The following is a 12,481-nucleotide window of genomic DNA, read 5'->3' on the forward strand; positions in this document are numbered from 1 at the left end:
TTAGATGAGCGCCAACGGCCATACCATGATGAATACAGCGGTTCTCGTCCGATCACCGAAGTTAAGCATCATCGGGCCCGGCTAGTACTTGGATGGGTGACCGCCTGGGAAACCCGGGTGCTGCTGGCTCCCTTCCTGTTTTATTTTGTTATGTCACCAGCCCAATTTTCAAACTACCTTTCTGTTGTGACAAAGATGCTTCTTTATGCCTTTTAAACTACTGTAATGGTACGAAAATGCAGTAATTAACTCAGTTTGAGGGAGAATGTGCTAACCAAGTTTGCCGAGAGGACTTTGAAAACGACAAAACAGTACGAATCGGCAGGTGATTTCTGAAATACGTCACCGCCTATTGTTGTGTAGGAGTGTAGAGTTCCAAATTTGATTTGTAACCACGAATTTATTCCTTAGTCGTCTCGTCTCGTCTCGTCTCGTCTCGTCCCGCAGACGTTTGTCGTGCTTGCGCTGTCATATGGACCACGACCCGAGCGGCAGCGAGCGGCAGTCGAGCAAAGTCGGGACAAGTCGGGACGGGGACAGGGACAGGGATAGGAATGGTGCGAATGCACTAGAAAGTACGCAGACACCTGGTGTGAGGCGAGGCGAGGCGAGGCGAGGCGAGGAAGCCCACATCGCTACCAGTGGGCCCTCCAGCACGACACTGCCACACACCGCACAGGCCCTCCGCTGAACACCAGGGACAAGATGCGTCCTCCGCTAGTGTCGAAGGCTGCACGCGCCCAGCGAATGACAGGGGGTGCAACGAGCAGCAGTGCGTCTCACACACGCGGCGGTGCGCCCGCCAATTCGGCCGTCACTCTGCTGGGACGCCGGGCGCGCCTCCCCCCGCCGTCCACGAGGAACTGGCTGTTGCGGAAGGAAGCGCTTTCGTCAAATGCGGCCGAAAACTAACATTTTGTGTGTTGGGAGAAAAGCCGAACGCGAATTCTGCCGTGCTCCTACATTAGATGAGCGCCAACGGCCATACCATGATGAATACAGCGGTTCTCGTCCGATCACCGAAGTTAAGCATCATCGGGCCCGGCTAGTACTTGGATGGGTGACCGCCTGGGAAACCCGGGTGCTGCTGGCTCCCTTCCTGTTTTATTTTGTTATGTCACCAGCCCAATTTTCAAACTACCTTTCTGTTGTGACAAAGATGCTTCTTTATGCCTTTTAAACTACTGTAATGGTACGAAAATGCAGTAATTAACTCAGTTTGAGGGAGAATGTGCTAACCAAGTTTGCCGAGAGGACTTTGAAAACGACAAAACAGTACGAATCGGCAGGTGATTTCTGAAATACGTCACCGCCTATTGTTGTGTAGGAGTGTAGAGTTCCAAATTTGAATTGTAACCACGAATTTATTCCTTAGTCGTCTCGTCTCGTCTCGTCTCGTCTCGTCCCGCAGACGTTTGTCGTGCTTGCGCTGTCATATGGACCACGACCCGAGCGGCAGCGAGCGGCAGTCGAGCAAAGTCGGGACAAGTCGGGACGGGGACAGGGACAGGGATAGGAATGGTGCGAATGCACTGCAAACTACGCAGACACCTGGTGTGAGGCGAGGCGAGGCGAGGCGAGGCGAGGAAGCCCACATCGCTACCAGTGGGCCCTCCAGCACGACACTGCCACACACCGCACAGGCCCTCCGCTGAACACCAGGGACAAGATGCGTCCTCCGCTAGTGTCGAAGGCTGCACGCGCCCAGCGAATGACAGGGGGTGCAACGAGCAGCAGTGCGTCTCACACACGCGGCGGTGCGCCCGCCAATTCGGCCGTCACTCTGCTGGGACGCCGGGCGCGCCTCCCCCCGCCGTCCACGAGGAACTGGCTGTTGCGGAAGGAAGCGCTTTCGTCAAATGCGGCCGAAAACTAACATTTTGTGTGTTGGGAGAAAAGCCGAACGCGAATTCTGCCGTGCTCCTACATTAGATGAGCGCCAACGGCCATACCATGATGAATACAGCGGTTCTCGTCCGATCACCGAAGTTAAGCATCATCGGGCCCGGCTAGTACTTGGATGGGTGACCGCCTGGGAAACCCGGGTGCTGCTGGCTCCCTTCCTGTTTTATTTTGTTATGTCACCAGCCCAATTTTCAAACTACCTTTCTGTTGTGACAAAGATGCTTCTTTATGCCTTTTAAACTACTGTAATGGTACGAAAATGCAGTAATTAACTCAGTTTGAGGGAGAATGTGCTAACCAAGTTTGCCGAGAGGACTTTGAAAACGACAAAACAGTACGAATCGGCAGGTGATTTCTGAAATACGTCACCGCCTATTGTTGTGTAGGAGTGTAGAGTTCCAAATTTGATTTGTAACCACGAATTTATTCCTTAGTCGTCTCGTCTCGTCTCGTCTCGTCTCGTCCCGCAGACGTTTGTCGTGCTTGCGCTGTCATATGGACCACGACCCGAGCGGCAGCGAGCGGCAGTCGAGCAAAGTCGGGACAAGTCGGGACGGGGACAGGGACAGGGATAGGAATGGTGCGAATGCACTGCAAACTACGCAGACACCTGGTGTGAGGCGAGGCGAGGCGAGGCGAGGCGAGGAAGCCCACATCGCTACCAGTGGGCCCTCCAGCACGACACTGCCACACCCCGCACAGGCCCTCCGCTGAACACCAGGGACAAGATGCGTCCTCTGCTAGTGTCGAAGGCTGCACGCACCCAGCGAATGACAGGGGGTGCAACGAGCAGCAGTGCGTCTCACACACGCGGCGGTGCGCCCGCCAATTCGGCCGTCACTCTGCTGGGACGCCGGGCGCGCCTCCCCCCGCCGTCCACGAGGAACTGGCTGTTGCGGAAGGAAGCGCTTTCGTCAAATGCGGCCGAAAACTAACATTTTGTGTGTTGGGAGAAAAGCCGAACGCGAATTCTGCCGTGCTCCTACATTAGATGAGCGCCAACGGCCATACCATGATGAATACACCGGTTCTCGTCCGATCACCGAAGTTAAGCATCATCGGGCCCGGCTAGTACTTGGATGGGTGACCGCCTGGGAAACCCGGGTGCTGCTGGCTCCCTTCCTGTTTTTTTTTGTTATGTCACCAGCCCAATTTTCAAACTACCTTTCTGTTGTGACAAAGATGCTTCTTTATGCCTTTTAAACTACTGTAATGGTACGAAAATGCAGTAATTAACTCAGTTTGAGGGAGAATGTGCTAACCAAGTTTGCCGAGAGGACTTTGAAAACGACAAAACAGTACGAATCGGCAGGTGATTTCTGAAATACGTCACCGCCTATTGTTGTGTAGGAGTGTAGAGTTCCAAATTTGAATTGTAACCACGAATTTATTCCTTAGTCGTCTCGTCTCGTCTCGTCTCGTCTCGTCCCGCAGACGTTTGTCGTGCTTGCGCTGTCATATGGACCACGACCCGAGCGGCAGCGAGCGGCAGTCGAGCAAAGTCGGGACAAGTCGGGACGGGGACAGGGACAGGGATAGGAATGGTGCGAATGCACTGCAAACTACGCAGACACCTGGTGTGAGGCGAGGCGAGGCGAGGCGAGGCGAGGAAGCCCACATCGCTACCAATGGGCCCTCCAGCACGACACTGCCACACACCGCACAGGCCCTCCGCTGAACACCAGGGACAAGATGCGTCCTCCGCTAGTGTCGAAGGCTGCACGCGCCCAGCGAATGACAGGGGGTGCAACGAGCAGCAGTGCGTCTCACACACGCGGCGGTGCGCCCGCCAATTCGGCCGTCACTCTGCTGGGACGCCGGGCGCGCCTCCCCCCGCCGTCCACGAGGAACTGGCTGTTGCGGAAGGAAGCGCTTTCGTCAAATGCGGCCGAAAACTAACATTTTGTGTGTTGGGAGAAAAGCCGAACGCGAATTCTGCCGTGCTCCTACATTAGATGAGCGCCAACGGCCATACCATGATGAATACAGCGGTTCTCGTCCGATCACCGAAGTTAAGCATCATCGGGCCCGGCTAGTACTTGGATGGGTGACCGCCTGGGAAACCCGGGTGCTGCTGGCTCCCTTCCTGTTTTATTTTGTTATGTCACCAGCCCAATTTTCAAACTACCTTTCTGTTGTGACAAAGATGCTTCTTTATGCCTTTTAAACTACTGTAATGGTACGAAAATGCAGTAATTAACTCAGTTTGAGGGAGAATGTGCTAACCAAGTTTGCCGAGAGGACTTTGAAAACGACAAAACAGTACGAATCGGCAGGTGATTTCTGAAATACGTCACCGCCTATTGTTGTGTAGGAGTGTGGAGTTCCAAATTGTAACCACGAATTTATTCCTTAGTCGTCTCGTCTCGTCTCGTCTCGTCCCGCAGACGTTTGTCGTGCTTGCGCTGTCATATGGACCACGACCCGAGCGGCAGCGAGCGGCAGTCGAGCAAAGTCGGGACAAGTCGGGACGGGGACAGGGACAGGGATAGGAATGGTGCGAATGCACTGCAAACTACGCAGACACCTGGTGTGAGGCGAGGCGAGGCGAGGCGAGGCGAGGAAGCCCACATCGCTACCAGTGGGCCCTCCAGCACGACACTGCCACACACCGCACAGGCCCTCCGCTGAACACCAGGGACAAGATGCGTCCTCCGCTAGTGTCGAAGGCTGCACGCGCCCAGCGAATGACAGGGGGTGCAACGAGCAGCAGTGCGTCTCACACACGCGGCGGTGCGCCCGCCAATTCGGCCGTCACTCTGCTGGGACGCCGGGCGCGCCTCCCCCCGCCGTCCACGAGGAACTGGCTGTTGCGGAAGGAAGCGCTTTCGTCAAATGCGGCCGAAAACTAACATTTTGTGTGTTGGGAGAAAAGCCGAACGCGAATTCTGCCGTGCTCCTACATTAGATGAGCGCCAACGGCCATACCATGATGAATACAGCGGTTCTCGTCCGATCACCGAAGTTAAGCATCATCGGGCCCGGCTAGTACTTGGATGGGTGACCGCCTGGGAAACCCGGGTGCTGCTGGCTCCCTTCCTGTTTTATTTTGTTATGTCACCAGCCCAATTTTCAAACTACCTTTCTGTTGTGACAAAGATGCTTCTTTATGCCTTTTAAACTACTGTAATGGTACGAAAATGCAGTAATTAACTCAGTTTGAGGGAGAATGTGCTAACCAAGTTTGCCGAGAGGACTTTGAAAACGACAAAACAGTACGAATCGGCAGGTGATTTCTGAAATACGTCACCGCCTATTGTTGTGTAGGAGTGTAGAGTTCCAAATTTGAATTGTAACCACGAATTTATTCCTTAGTCGTCTCGTCTCGTCTCGTCTCGTCTCGTCCCGCAGACGTTTGTCGTGCTTGCGCTGTCATATGGACCACGACCCGAGCGGCAGCGAGCGGCAGTCGAGCAAAGTCGGGACAAGTCGGGACGGGGACAGGGACAGGGATAGGAATGGTGCGAATGCACTGCAAACTACGCAGACACCTGGTGTGAGGCGAGGCGAGGCGAGGCGAGGCGAGGAAGCCCACATCGCTACCAATGGGCCCTCCAGCACGACACTGCCACACACCGCACAGGCCCTCCGCTGAACACCAGGGACAAGATGCGTCCTCCGCTAGTGTCGAAGGCTGCACGCGCCCAGCGAATGACAGGGGGTGCAACGAGCAGCAGTGCGTCTCACACACGCGGCGGTGCGCCCGCCAATTCGGCCGTCACTCTGCTGGGACGCCGGGCGCGCCTCCCCCCGCCGTCCACGAGGAACTGGCTGTTGCGGAAGGAAGCGCTTTCGTCAAATGCGGCCGAAAACTAACATTTTGTGTGTTGGGAGAAAAGCCGAACGCGAATTCTGCCGTGCTCCTACATTAGATGAGCGCCAACGGCCATACCATGATGAATACAGCGGTTCTCGTCCGATCACCGAAGTTAAGCATCATCGGGCCCGGCTAGTACTTGGATGGGTGACCGCCTGGGAAACCCGGGTGCTGCTGGCTCCCTTCCTGTTTTATTTTGTTATGTCACCAGCCCAATTTTCAAACTACCTTTCTGTTGTGACAAAGATGCTTCTTTATGCCTTTTAAACTACTGTAATGGTACGAAAATGCAGTAATTAACTCAGTTTGAGGGAGAATGTGCTAACCAAGTTTGCCGAGAGGACTTTGAAAACGACAAAACAGTACGAATCGGCAGGTGATTTCTGAAATACGTCACCGCCTATTGTTGTGTAGGAGTGTGGAGTTCCAAATTGTAACCACGAATTTATTCCTTAGTCGTCTCGTCTCGTCTCGTCTCGTCCCGCAGACGTTTGTCGTGCTTGCGCTGTCATATGGACCACGACCCGAGCGGCAGCGAGCGGCAGTCGAGCAAAGTCGGGACAAGTCGGGACGGGGACAGGGACAGGGATAGGAATGGTGCGAATGCACTGCAAACTACGCAGACACCTGGTGTGAGGCGAGGCGAGGCGAGGCGAGGCGAGGAAGCCCACATCGCTACCAGTGGGCCCTCCAGCACGACACTGCCACACACCGCACAGGCCCTCCGCTGAACACCAGGGACAAGATGCGTCCTCCGCTAGTGTCGAAGGCTGCACGCGCCCAGCGAATGACAGGGGGTGCAACGAGCAGCAGTGCGTCTCACACACGCGGCGGTGCGCCCGCCAATTCGGCCGTCACTCTGCTGGGACGCCGGGCGCGCCTCCCCCCGCCGTCCACGAGGAACTGGCTGTTGCGGAAGGAAGCGCTTTCGTCAAATGCGGCCGAAAACTAACATTTTGTGTGTTGGGAGAAAAGCCGAACGCGAATTCTGCCGTGCTCCTACATTAGATGAGCGCCAACGGCCATACCATGATGAATACAGCGGTTCTCGTCCGATCACCGAAGTTAAGCATCATCGGGCCCGGCTAGTACTTGGATGGGTGACCGCCTGGGAAACCCGGGTGCTGCTGGCTCCCTTCCTGTTTTATTTTGTTATGTCACCAGCCCAATTTTCAAACTACCTTTCTGTTGTGACAAAGATGCTTCTTTATGCCTTTTAAACTACTGTAATGGTACGAAAATGCAGTAATTAACTCAGTTTGAGGGAGAATGTGCTAACCAAGTTTGCCGAGAGGACTTTGAAAACGACAAAACAGTACGAATCGGCAGGTGATTTCTGAAATACGTCACCGCCTATTGTTGTGTAGGAGTGTAGAGTTCCAAATTTGAATTGTAACCACGAATTTATTCCTTAGTCGTCTCGTCTCGTCTCGTCTCGTCTCGTCCCGCAGACGTTTGTCGTGCTTGCGCTGTCATATGGACCACGACCCGAGCGGCAGCGAGCGGCAGTCGAGCAAAGTCGGGACAAGTCGGGACGGGGACAGGGACAGGGATAGGAATGGTGCGAATGCACTGCAAACTACGCAGACACCTGGTGGGAGGCGAGGCGAGGCGAGGCGAGGCGAGGAAGCCCACATCGCTACCAGTGGGCCCTCCAGCACGACACTGCCACACACCGCACAGGCCCTCCGCTGAACACCAGGGACAAGATGCGTCCTCCGCTAGTGTCGAAGGCTGCACGCGCCCAGCGAATGACAGGGGGTGCAACGAGCAGCAGTGCGTCTCACACACGCGGCGGTGCGCCCGCCAATTCGGCCGTCACTCTGCTGGGACGCCGGGCGCGCCTCCCCCCGCCGTCCACGAGGAACTGGCTGTTGCGGAAGGAAGCGCTTTCGTCAAATGCGGCCGAAAACTAACATTTTGTGTGTTGGGAGAAAAGCCGAACGCGAATTCTGCCGTGCTCCTACATTAGATGAGCGCCAACGGCCATACCATGATGAATACAGCGGTTCTCGTCCGATCACCGAAGTTAAGCATCATCGGGCCCGGCTAGTACTTGGATGGGTGACCGCCTGGGAAACCCGGGTGCTGCTGGCTCCCTTCCTGTTTTATTTTGTTATGTCACCAGCCCAATTTTCAAACTACCTTTCTGTTGTGACAAAGATGCTTCTTTATGCCTTTTAAACTACTGTAATGGTACGAAAATGCAGTAATTAACTCAGTTTGAGGGAGAATGTGCTAACCAAGTTTGCCGAGAGGACTTTGAAAACGACAAAACAGTACGAATCGGCAGGTGATTTCTGAAATACGTCACCGCCTATTGTTGTGTAGGAGTGTAGAGTTCCAAATTTGAATTGTAACCACGAATTTATTCCTTAGTCGTCTCGTCTCGTCTCGTCTCGTCTCGTCCCGCAGACGTTTGTCGTGCTTGCGCTGTCATATGGACCACGACCCGAGCGGCAGCGAGCGGCAGTCGAGCAAAGTCGGGACAAGTCGGGACGGGGACAGGGACAGGGATAGGAATGGTGCGAATGCACTGCAAACTACGCAGACACCTGGTGGGAGGCGAGGCGAGGCGAGGCGAGGCGAGGAAGCCCACATCGCTACCAGTGGGCCCTCCAGCACGACACTGCCACACACCGCACAGGCCCTCCGCTGAACACCAGGGACAAGATGCGTCCTCCGCTAGTGTCGAAGGCTGCACGCGCCCAGCGAATGACAGGGGGTGCAACGAGCAGCAGTGCGTCTCACACACGCGGCGGTGCGCCCGCCAATTCGGCCGTCACTCTGCTGGGACGCCGGGCGCGCCTCCCCCCGCCGTCCACGAGGAACTGGCTGTTGCGGAAGGAAGCGCTTTCGTCAAATGCGGCCGAAAACTAACATTTTGTGTGTTGGGAGAAAAGCCGAACGCGAATTCTGCCGTGCTCCTACATTAGATGAGCGCCAACGGCCATACCATGATGAATACAGCGGTTCTCGTCCGATCACCGAAGTTAAGCATCATCGGGCCCGGCTAGTACTTGGATGGGTGACCGCCTGGGAAACCCGGGTGCTGCTGGCTCCCTTCCTGTTTTATTTTGTTATGTCACCAGCCCAATTTTCAAACTACCTTTCTGTTGTGACAAAGATGCTTCTTTATGCCTTTTAAACTACTGTAATGGTACGAAAATGCAGTAATTAACTCAGTTTGAGGGAGAATGTGCTAACCAAGTTTGCCGAGAGGACTTTGAAAACGACAAAACAGTACGAATCGGCAGGTGATTTCTGAAATACGTCACCGCCTATTGTTGTGTAGGAGTGTAGAGTTCCAAATTTGAATTGTAACCACGAATTTATTCCTTAGTCGTCTCGTCTCGTCTCGTCTCGTCTCGTCTCGTCTCGTCTCGTCCCGCAGACGTTTGTCGTGCTTGCGCTGTCATATGGACCACGACCCGAGCGGCAGCGAGCGGCAGTCGAGCAAAGTCGGGACATGTCGGGACGGGGACAAGGACAGAAATAGGAATGGTGAGAATGCACTGCAAACTACGCAGACACCTGGTGTGAGGCGAGGCGAGGCGAGGCGAGGCGAGGAAGCCCACATCGCTACCAGTGGGCCCTCCAGCACGACACTGCCACACACCGCACAGGCCCTCCGCTGAACACCAGGGACAAGATGCGTCCTCCGCTAGTGTCGAAGGCTGCACGCGCCCAGCGAATGACAGGGGGTGCAACGAGCAGCAGTGCGTCTCACACACGCGGCGGTGCGCCCGCCAATTCGGCCGTCACTCTGCTGGGACGCCGGGCGCGCCTCCCCCCGCCGTCCACGAGGAACTGGCTGTTGCGGAAGGAAGCGCTTTCGTCAAATGCGGCCGAAAACTAACATTTTGTGTGTTGGGAGAAAAGCCGAACGCGAATTCTGCCGTGCTCCTACATTAGATGAGCGCCAACGGCCATACCATGATGAATACAGCGGTTCTCGTCCGATCACCGAAGTTAAGCATCATCGGGCCCGGCTAGTACTTGGATGGGTGACCGCCTGGGAAACCCGGGTGCTGCTGGCTCCCTTCCTGTTTTATTTTGTTATGTCACCAGCCCAATTTTCAAACTACCTTTCTGTTGTGACAAAGATGCTTCTTTATGCCTTTTAAACTACTGTAATGGTACGAAAATGCAGTAATTAACTCAGTTTGAGGGAGAATGTGCTAACCAAGTTTGCCGAGAGGACTTTGAAAACGACAAAACAGTACGAATCGGCAGGTGATTTCTGAAATACGTCACCGCCTATTGTTGTGTAGGAGTGTAGAGTTCCAAATTTGATTTGTAACCACGAATTTATTCCTTAGTCGTCTCGTCTCGTCTCGTCTCGTCTCGTCTCGTCCCGCAGACGTTTGTCGTGCTTGCGCTGTCATATGGACCACGACCCGAGCGGCAGCGAGCGGCAGTCGAGCAAAGTCGGGACAAGTCGGGACGGGGACAAGGACAGAAATAGGAATGGTGAGAATGCACTGCAAACTACGCAGACACCTGGTGTGAGGCGAGGCGAGGCGAGGCGAGGAAGCCCATATCGCTACCAGTGGGCCCTCCAGCACGACACTGCCACACCCCGCACAGGCCCTCCGCTGAACACCAGGGACAAGATGCGTCCTCCGCTAGTGTCGAAGGCTGCACGCGCCCAGCGAATGACAGGGGGTGCAACGAGCAGCAGTGCGTCTCACACACGCGGCGGTGCGCCCGCCAATTCGGCCGTCACTCTGCTGGGACGCCGGGCGCGCCTCCCCCCGCCGTCCTCGAGGAACTGGCGGTTGCGGAAGGAAGCGCTTTCGTCAAATGCGGCCGAAAACTAACATTTTGTGTGTTGGGAGAAAAGCCGAACGCTAATTCTGCCGTGCTCCTACATTAGATGAGCGCCAACGGCCATACCATGATGAATACACCGGTTCTCGTCCGATCTCCGAAGTTAAGCATCATCGGGCCCGGCTAGTACTTGGATGGGTGACCGCCTGGGAAACCCGGGTGCTGTTGGCTCCCTTCCTGTTTTTTTTTTTTTTTATGTCGCCATCCCAATTTTCAAACTACCTTTCTGTTGTGACAAAGATGCTTCCTTAAGCCTTTTAAACTACTGTAATGGTACGAAAATGCAGTAATTAACTCAGTTTGAGGGAGAATGTGCTAACCAAGTTTGCCGAGAGGACTTTGAAAACGACAAAACAGTACGAATCGGCAGGTGATTTCTGAAATACGTCACCGCCTATTGTTGTGTAGGAGTGTAGAGTTCCAAATTTGAATTGTAACCACGAATTTATTCCTTAGTCGTCTCGTCTCGTCTCGTCTCGTCTCGTCCCGCAGACGTTTGTCGTGCTTGCGCTGTCATATGGACCACGACCCGAGCGGCAGCGAGCGGCAGTCGAGCAAAGTCGGGACAAGTCGGGACGGGGACAGGGACAGGGATAGGAATGGTGCGAATGCACTGCAAACTACGCAGACACCTGGTGTGAGGCGAGGCGAGGCGAGGCGAGGCGAGGAAGCCCACATCGCTACCAGTGGGCCCTCCAGCACGACACTGCCACACACCGCACAGGCCCTCCGCTGAACACCAGGGACAAGATGCGTCCTCCGCTAGTGTCGAAGGCTGCACGCGCCCAGCGAATGACAGGGGGTGCAACGAGCAGCAGTGCGTCTCACACACGAGGCGGTGCGCCCGCCAATTCGGCCGTCACTCTGCTGGGACGCCGGGCGCGCCTCCCCCCGCCGTCCACGAGGAACTGGCTGTTGCGGAAGGAAGCGCTTTCGTCAAATGCGGCCGAAAACTAACATTTTGTGTGTTGGGAGAAAAGCCGAACGCGAATTCTGCCGTGCTCCTACATTAGATGAGCGCCAACGGCCATACCATGATGAATACAGCGGTTCTCTTCCGATCACCGAAGTTAAGCATCATCGGGCCCGGCTAGTACTTGGATGGGTGACCGCCTGGGAAACCCGGGTGCTGCTGGCTCCCTTCCTGTTTTATTTTGTTATGTCACCAGCCCAATTTTCAAACTACCTTTCTGTTGTGACAAAGATGCTTCTTTATGCCTTTTAAACTACTGTAATGGTACGAAAATGCAGTAATTAACTCAGTTTGAGGGAGAATGTGCTAACCAAGTTTGCCGAGAGGACTTTGAAAACGACAAAACAGTACGAATCGGCAGGTGATTTCTGAAATACGTCACCGCCTATTGTTGTGTAGGAGTGTAGAGTTCCAAATTTGATTTGTAACCACGAATTTATTCCTTAGTCGTCTCGTCTCGTCTCGTCTCGTCTCGTCTCGTCCCGCAGACGTTTGTCGTGCTTGCGCTGTCATATGGACCACGACCCGAGCGGCAGCGAGCGGCAGTCGAGCAAAGTCGGGACAAGTCGGGACGGGGACAAGGACAGAAATAGGAATGGTGAGAATGCACTGCAAACTACGCAGACACCTGGTGTGAGGCGAGGCGAGGCGAGGCGAGGAAGCCCATATCGCTACCAGTGGGCCCTCCAGCACGACACTGCCACACCCCGCACAGGCCCTCCGCTGAACACCAGGGACAAGATGCGTCCTCCGCTAGTGTCGAAGGCTGCACGCGCCCAGCGAATGACAGGGGGTGCAACGAGCAGCAGTGCGTCTCACACACGCGGCGGTGCGCCCGCCAATTCGGCCGTCACTCTGCTGGGACGCCGGGCGCGCCTCCCCCCGCCGTCCTCGAGGAACTGGCGGTTGCGGAAGGAAGCGCTTTCGTCAAATGCGGCCGAAAACTAACATTT

The 12,481-nt window shown here is 55.1% G+C and overlaps 13 non-coding genes across 13 annotated transcripts; all 13 read left to right on the forward strand.

The window, feature by feature from the left end:
- Positions 1-10: 10 nt before the first annotated feature.
- On the forward strand, positions 11-129 carry LOC126158665 (5S ribosomal RNA). Its single transcript, XR_007533655.1, has one exon. It is a non-coding gene; the product is annotated as a 5S ribosomal RNA (ribosomal RNA).
- An 845-nt stretch (positions 130-974) lies between these two features.
- On the forward strand, positions 975-1,093 carry LOC126158666 (5S ribosomal RNA). Its single transcript, XR_007533656.1, has one exon. It is a non-coding gene; the product is annotated as a 5S ribosomal RNA (ribosomal RNA).
- Positions 1,094-1,938: 845 nt separating this feature from the next.
- On the forward strand, positions 1,939-2,057 carry LOC126158668 (5S ribosomal RNA). The gene has a single exon (XR_007533657.1). It is a non-coding gene; the product is annotated as a 5S ribosomal RNA (ribosomal RNA).
- An 845-nt stretch (positions 2,058-2,902) lies between these two features.
- On the forward strand, positions 2,903-3,021 carry LOC126158984 (5S ribosomal RNA). Its single transcript, XR_007533954.1, has one exon. It is a non-coding gene; the product is annotated as a 5S ribosomal RNA (ribosomal RNA).
- An 845-nt stretch (positions 3,022-3,866) lies between these two features.
- Positions 3,867-3,985, forward strand: LOC126158669 (5S ribosomal RNA). Its single transcript, XR_007533658.1, has one exon. It is a non-coding gene; the product is annotated as a 5S ribosomal RNA (ribosomal RNA).
- An 834-nt stretch (positions 3,986-4,819) lies between these two features.
- On the forward strand, positions 4,820-4,938 carry LOC126158670 (5S ribosomal RNA). Its single transcript, XR_007533659.1, has one exon. It is a non-coding gene; the product is annotated as a 5S ribosomal RNA (ribosomal RNA).
- An 845-nt stretch (positions 4,939-5,783) lies between these two features.
- Positions 5,784-5,902, forward strand: LOC126158671 (5S ribosomal RNA). The gene has a single exon (XR_007533660.1). It is a non-coding gene; the product is annotated as a 5S ribosomal RNA (ribosomal RNA).
- An 834-nt stretch (positions 5,903-6,736) lies between these two features.
- LOC126158672 (5S ribosomal RNA) lies at positions 6,737-6,855 on the forward strand. The gene has a single exon (XR_007533661.1). It is a non-coding gene; the product is annotated as a 5S ribosomal RNA (ribosomal RNA).
- An 845-nt stretch (positions 6,856-7,700) lies between these two features.
- LOC126158673 (5S ribosomal RNA) lies at positions 7,701-7,819 on the forward strand. The gene has a single exon (XR_007533662.1). It is a non-coding gene; the product is annotated as a 5S ribosomal RNA (ribosomal RNA).
- An 845-nt stretch (positions 7,820-8,664) lies between these two features.
- Positions 8,665-8,783, forward strand: LOC126158674 (5S ribosomal RNA). The gene has a single exon (XR_007533663.1). It is a non-coding gene; the product is annotated as a 5S ribosomal RNA (ribosomal RNA).
- An 860-nt stretch (positions 8,784-9,643) lies between these two features.
- On the forward strand, positions 9,644-9,762 carry LOC126158676 (5S ribosomal RNA). Its single transcript, XR_007533665.1, has one exon. It is a non-coding gene; the product is annotated as a 5S ribosomal RNA (ribosomal RNA).
- An 845-nt stretch (positions 9,763-10,607) lies between these two features.
- LOC126158888 (5S ribosomal RNA) lies at positions 10,608-10,726 on the forward strand. The gene has a single exon (XR_007533864.1). It is a non-coding gene; the product is annotated as a 5S ribosomal RNA (ribosomal RNA).
- Positions 10,727-11,574: 848 nt separating this feature from the next.
- Positions 11,575-11,693, forward strand: LOC126158895 (5S ribosomal RNA). The gene has a single exon (XR_007533870.1). It is a non-coding gene; the product is annotated as a 5S ribosomal RNA (ribosomal RNA).
- Positions 11,694-12,481: the final 788 nt, after the last annotated feature.

The sequence above is a fragment of the Schistocerca cancellata genome, unplaced genomic scaffold, assembly GCF_023864275.1.
Source record: "Schistocerca cancellata isolate TAMUIC-IGC-003103 unplaced genomic scaffold, iqSchCanc2.1 HiC_scaffold_1114, whole genome shotgun sequence".
In the NCBI taxonomy this organism is placed as follows: domain Eukaryota; kingdom Metazoa; phylum Arthropoda; class Insecta; order Orthoptera; family Acrididae; genus Schistocerca; species Schistocerca cancellata.